This window comes from Schistocerca americana, chromosome X, assembly GCF_021461395.2.
Source record: "Schistocerca americana isolate TAMUIC-IGC-003095 chromosome X, iqSchAmer2.1, whole genome shotgun sequence".
Lineage (NCBI taxonomy): Eukaryota > Metazoa > Arthropoda > Insecta > Orthoptera > Acrididae > Schistocerca > Schistocerca americana.
In genome coordinates this window covers 752,555,341-752,562,092 of record NC_060130.1, presented here as the reverse complement: position 1 = coordinate 752,562,092, position 6,752 = coordinate 752,555,341, and the positions used below count along the sequence as shown (strand labels likewise).

General features: G+C 41.0%; 1 non-coding gene across 1 annotated transcript; it reads left to right on the top strand.

Moving 5' to 3' along the window:
• The first annotated feature begins 2,619 nt into the window (after positions 1-2,619).
• Positions 2,620-2,694, top strand: Trnas-gga. The gene has a single exon. It is a non-coding gene; the product is annotated as a tRNA-Ser (tRNA).
• Positions 2,695-6,752: the final 4,058 nt, after the last annotated feature.

Genomic DNA, 6,752 nt, shown 5'->3' with positions numbered 1-6,752 from the left:
TCGCTGTTCACACTTATGCATCCACCTAATCTTGCTCTGCCTCTTGATGACGGTCACCCGAATTTTAACAAAACAAATTCTAATGCTTCAATGTTTGCTTTTATTTTTAATTTTACACTTCAAGAGAACCAGTGTTTTTCCCAGAGTCATATCTATCATAAAAACGTCGAAAGCACCATTAGCAACATCCGAAGGCACATATACCACAGTCACATTCATTAATCTGATTATGTTGGGGGGGGGAAGCAATTTCGTTAATGTTCTAAATACCTCACGATATAGCGATAATTTCGCCGTAAACAAAGCATATGTAAGCATTTTCTCGAAAGCTGGAGTCTATATTTGATTACGGATATATTTCTTTAATTTCGTCGCTTCTATTTGTGCTTTCCGTTTTCTGTGCAATGAGAATAGGGCACTTTTGTAATGGGCGAATGTAATTTTCCGCGTGTCAGGAAACAGAACGGCATACACTTTGGCGGAAGTGCTTTTAATGAGCACGTCGATATTCAGAGTTCATCGACAACCAGGTGGCAACCATCTGTTCATCAAAAATTCATCTGGCCTCTGCTGAGTGTTAAAAACTCCAATGTCCGTTAGTCAAATGGCACTTGATTCACATTCTCTAAATTTCCGTACCCAACAATTATTAAAGCGTATTCAGGAACATAGTGACGCTTTCCTTGCTCGTAAAAAGCATTTCTGCAGTTGTCAGCAGAACTTAGATTCATTCAGCTGACAATGTCTGTCTGATGGACACAGTTCTGATCTGGTTTCCAGAGTATACAGCTTTATTTTTCCGTAGCACACTTCTGTCTGCTCGAATGCACACCAGTTTTATGTACGAAACAACGCTGTTTAGTGCAAATCAGCCCTTGCTTTATAAAGCGGGTGAAAAAAGATTTTTAATTTGCTGTGGGAGCTATTTCTTCACAGCATTTGGCACCAAAGTTCTGCCCTTGCCATTCTCTTCAGTAATTACCTGTTCCGCTTTAATAACCTGCACACCTCGTTCCTTAACTAGTTCTCCACAATTCATCAGGATCTGGTCTCTCCATAAAAATTCAGTCATGTTCGTAAGAGTTTCTAAACCTTTCTTTTTCTCTAGATGTACGCTACTGGCCATTAAAATTGCTACACCACGAAGATGACGTGCTACAGACGCGAAATTTTACCGACAGGAAGATGCTGTGATATGCAAATGATTAGCTCTTCAGAGCATTCACACAAGCTTGGCACCGGTGGCTACACCTCCAACGTGCTGACATGAGGAAAGTTTCCAACCGAATTCTCATACACAAACAGCAGTTGACCGCCGATGCCTGGTGAAACGTTTTTGTGATGCCTCGTGTAAGGAGGAGAAATGCGCACCATCACGTTTCCGACTTTGATAAAGGTCGGATTGTAGCTTATCGCGATTGCGGTTTATCGTATCGCTGTATTGCTGCTCGCGTTGGTCGAGATCCAATGACTGTTAGCAGAATATGGAGTCGATGGCTTCAGGAGGGTAAAACGGAACAACGTTCTGGATCCCAACGGCCTCGTATCACTAGCAGTGGAGATGACAGGCATCTTATCCGCATGGCTGTAACGGATCGTGCAGTTGCGTCTCGATCCCTGAGTCAACAGATGGGAACGTTTGCAAGACAACAACCATCTGCACGAACAGTTCGACGACGTTTGCAGCAGCATGGATTATCAGCTCGGAGACCATGGCTGCGGTTATCCTTGACGCTGCATCACAGACAGGAGCGCCTGCGATGGTGTACTCAACGACGAACCTCGGTGCACGAATGGCAAAACGTCATTTTTTCGGATGAATCCAGGTTCTGTTTACAGCATCATGATGGTCGCATTCGTGTTTGGCGACATCGCGGTGAACGCACATTGGAAGGGTGTATATTCGTCATCGCCATACTGGCGTATCACCCGGCGTGATGGTATGGGGTGCCATTGGTTACACGTCTCGGTCACCTCTTGTTCGCATCGACGGCACATTGAACAGTGGACGTCGCATTTCAGATGCGTTACGACCCGTTGCTCTACCCTTCATTCGATCCCTGCTAACTATACATTTCAGCAGGATATTGCACGGCCGCATGTTGCAGGTCCTGTACGGGCCTTTCTGTATACAGAAAATGTTCGACTGCTGCCCTGGCCAGCACATTCTCCAGATCTCTCACCAACTGAATACGTCTGGTCAATGGTGACCGAGCAATTGGCTCGTCACAATATGCCAGTCACTACACCTGATGAACTGTGGTATCGTGTTGAATCTGCATGGGCAGCTGTATCTGTACACGCCATCTAAGCTCTGTTAGACTCAATGCCCAGGCGTATCAAGGTCGTTATTACGGCCAGAGGTGGTTGTTGTGGGTACTGATTTCTCAGGATCTATGCACCCAAATTGCGTGCAAATGTAATCACATGCCAGTTCTAGTATAACATATTTGTCCAATGAATACCCGCTTATCATCTGCATTTCTTCTTGGTGTAGCAATTTTAATGGCCAGTAGTGTAATAAATTCGTGTTGATATTCATGCTCATGTTGTCAGTATTCTCCAACGAGTTAATCCTATTCTCACCTTTAAACACTCAGTTTTCAGTCAACTAAGCCGGCCGGAGTGGCCGAGCGGTTAAAGGCGCTACAGTCTGGAACGCTACGGTCGCAGGTTCGAATCCTGCCTCGGGCATGGATGTGAGTGATGTCCTTAGGTTAGTTAGGTTTAAGTAGTTCTAAGTTCTAGGGGACTTATGACCACAGCAGTTGAGTCCCATAGTGCTCAGCGCCATTTTCAGTCAACTATCTCACTGAGATTCGATTCCACAATCACTCTGTTTGCAGGCACGACCTATACCTTTAGACCACCACCTCCGACATGCATGTAGATAATTCATCTATAGGCTTTGATGTATCAGTTTGCGAGTATCAAAATATTTGACATATATTGTAGTATCTTTTGACTCCATTGGCTTTGACGCTTAAATTACTTACATTGCCAGAAGCCCTTAGAACTTAGTAGCTTACATAAATTTCGACTTGTTGCCTCTATACTTTCCTGAAAAAAGGTGTCTTAATAGTCAAACAGAAAGACAGACGGACAGCAAAGGGATCCTGTAAGGGTTCGGTTCTTACAGATTGAGTTACGGAACCGTACAAATGGAGCCATTTCTGTGTATTATTGCCTCGGAGACGTTCCAAGTTATCCCTCTTCATACGATGGCCTGGTTTTTGATAAAATCTGAATATCGACGTATTCATTAACATTGATTCCACTAAAGTGTACGTCATCCTCTCAAGCCTACGACGTATACCTTTACTGACAGGTGAAAAATTACATTTGCCCATTACAAATGTGCCCTATTCTCATCGCACAACAAACGGGAAGTGCAAGTAGAAACTGTGAAATTAATTAAATATATGCCTGAATCGGTAATGAATTGCGCGCTCCAGCTTTCGAGAAAATGCTTTGATATGCTTGGTTTGCAGTGAAATTATAGCGAGATTGCGAGGTATTTAGAACGTTAACGAAGTTGCTTTTCGTGGAGATAATCACATTAAAAAATGTGACTGCCTGTGGCATATGTGGCTTCGCACGATGCTGGTGGTGCTTCAATTTTTTATGCTTTGAACGTTTTCATGATATCTATCCCCCTGGGGAAAGCACTGGTTCTCTTAGAGTAGAAAAGTAAAAATCAAAGCAAAAACTGATGTATTAGATCTTATATGTTTTCCGTTTTCAGTTACTGTTTGTCACATAACGTTATATAAGGTTTGCGATGGCAGAGTATATTTTTAATAATATTTGTATTTCTCGATGTCACAAAATATTGAAGTCATTTGATATCAAATACTCCCGTGACTACAAAAGAAAAAAATCATATATTGGATTTGAAAATGGAGCACAAAAATTAGAATCTGTACCGTTAGCACGATTTACGTTTCATCTCGAAATGTCTAATTTATTTCATCATTGTTATTTCGTCTGAATTCGTTGCCTTATCAGTGATTAACTTTTTCAAGTTATTCCACAGCGATGTAAAGAGTGAGATGTCTAGTCTTCAAACCTATTCTTCATCCTGGTTTCACCCTATTTATGTGACCCTCAAATTTTCAGCTACACAAAAGCGATTGTCTCAGGAGACAAGTTTATATGCGGAGTGAATATGCTGGAAGTGTTATTAAGCCTTGCCAATTGTCTCCAAGATGAAAAGAAATTACAATTAATGTTGTCCACTGAGTCACATCCGGCCACAGGTGCCGTAATATTTAAAATAGCAGTCTGTTTTAACAATTACAGATCGATAATTTACATATAAATGTTGTGATAGCTTAGAGGAGTCGTTAACATGAAACAACTGGGAAATATGCTACAAGCAAAACGCTCCAACTTCGACATACTGCATAGAAAATCTGTATCAAGCCCACCTAAGATAACCTCTTCTTGTTACTTTGGTCCCTCTGTCTCAAGAAGCTGTCTGAAGATTGAAAAGATCATTCATCAGTTGCTTTTCGTTGTTATTGACAAAGCATCACCAGCAGTTATATTGTAATTATTACAAGTAGACGATAATTTTCATGTCTTAGGTTTTTGTGGAAAGTAGAACAGTTATGCTTAAGAATGACGTATTTGACACACTGCAGTCGGCACCTTTGGTTACCATACTCATCACATCTGCTTCTCCTTTCATGTTATCAGAATCTGGAATCGAACTTGCACTGCAATGATTCACTTGTTTAATTATCTTCGCGACTCCTGCGTCCTGTTTTTCGGTCATTGCGAAAAATTTCGTTGCCGGATTTGCGTTTGCGATTTGAAACTGTATTTTATTTGCAACATACGAAATCTGATCACCAAATGCGAACACCCAAAAGCAGTTTTACGTTGTCTTTTCATTTGTCATTTCGTTTTAGAGGTGGTGTCAAGCATTCATAAGGAAAATTGTTTTCAAGAGTATAATACTAAAATGAATCTGTTGATGCTAAAAAAGCAATCGCTTAGAGAGATTTAGCTTTTTAGTCTGCAGTTTACTTAAGGGAGAAAAACAAAAATACCTACAACAGCTAAAGAAGAGGACCGCCGAATTAATTTTCCTTACTCTTTATTTATGATATCTGTGTATTATTCGTAACTACGCTTTAGACCCAAATCATAGTTACAGAAATGCAAATAAAACTCATTGGCCTATGCTACGTATTTCTTTTCCCAGTCATTGTAGCGTCTTCGAAATGTGAGCTTTCCCAGTGCCAGTTACTTCAAGATTCATATTGACTGAGCAGTCATATTCTGCCTTTCGCTAGTCTAATAGAGAACTGGCAAGATTGTAAAATACGTTTGGCAACTCTATGACCTTCGACTGACTCAATATTTTCTTGTTATTTAGATTAAGTATTCTGTATTATACCCATTAAGATATGACAGAGGTAGCAAATTTATGGTTTTAAGCCTAGGAAGCTCTTCCAACAGAAACTGCAGCTTACATCGCCATTTACCTTGCGAATTCTCAGTCTTCCCGTGCTAGAGAAAACACGGGAACGCTGTTAGAAGCAGTTGCATACTAGCTTAGAGATAAAGGGTTCGTCCTTCAAGCTAAAGTTTTCAGTTAGGAACACTCAGGAAACAGGATATTTACCTTTTCTGTGAAAGGGTCACTAATGGAAGATAGGCAACCGGTGAAGAAATCCTAAGGTAACTTATCTTCCATAAGTTTGGTCTAACGTCGCCAGTCAATACGCGATAACGTTATTGCAGTAAGCTACTTTGCAGAACAAATGGTTCAAATGGCTCTGAGCACCATGGGACTCAACTGCTGTGGTCATAAGTCCCCTAGAACTTAGAACTAGTTAAACCTAACTAACCTAAGGACATCACAAACATCCATGCCCGAGGCAGGATTCGAACCTGCGACCGTAGCGGTCTCGCGGCTCCAGACTGCAGCGCCTTTAACCGCACGGCCACTTCGGCCGGCTGTTGCAGAACAGCCAGCAGCATTGGAGCCATTGGCTGTGAAGGAGGCAGCCAGTTGAGTCTTAGCAATGACTCATTCGCACCTGTCCGTCGCTGTGCTAGCTGTGTGAAGTGGTATGTCACTTCGAGCGAGCCGGCCGGTGTGGCCGTGCGGTTCTAGGCGCTTCAGTCTCAAACCGCGTGACCGCTACGGTCGCAGGTTCGAATCCTGCCTCGGGCATGGATGTGTATGATGTCCTTAGGTTAGTTAGGTTTAAGTAGTTCTAAGTTCTAGGCGACTGATGACCTCAGAAGTTAATAGTGCTCAGAGCCATTTTTGAACTTCGAGCGAATGAATATTCAAACCCTTAAGAATCTAAATAAACTATAGTAAATATTATTTAATATTGATTAAAGTCGATACACTATCTTTTGTTATTCAAAAGAATATGGTATAAAAATTTCGGCTTTCTATCTTTCATAGTTTTGGAGTTAGAGGAAATTACCTAATACACTCCAAACCGACACTTACAAAGACTAAAAAACTCAGTTAGGAATAATAAGTTTGCCTTTTAGTATCATCTGAAACCATTACTGGAGTTCACAAAAGTCAGGTCAATTTATTTGGATTTTCATATTAAAAACGTTAACTACTTTTCATTTCCGTAATATAAAATCCAGAATAGATTATTATTTAATTAATATCTATTTGTTTTGTTGTTGTGGAATGAATGAGAATGAGTGAGAGTGTGTAAGTGGGACATACGAAGAAATTCAATATTGTATATTGTACCACATTACGC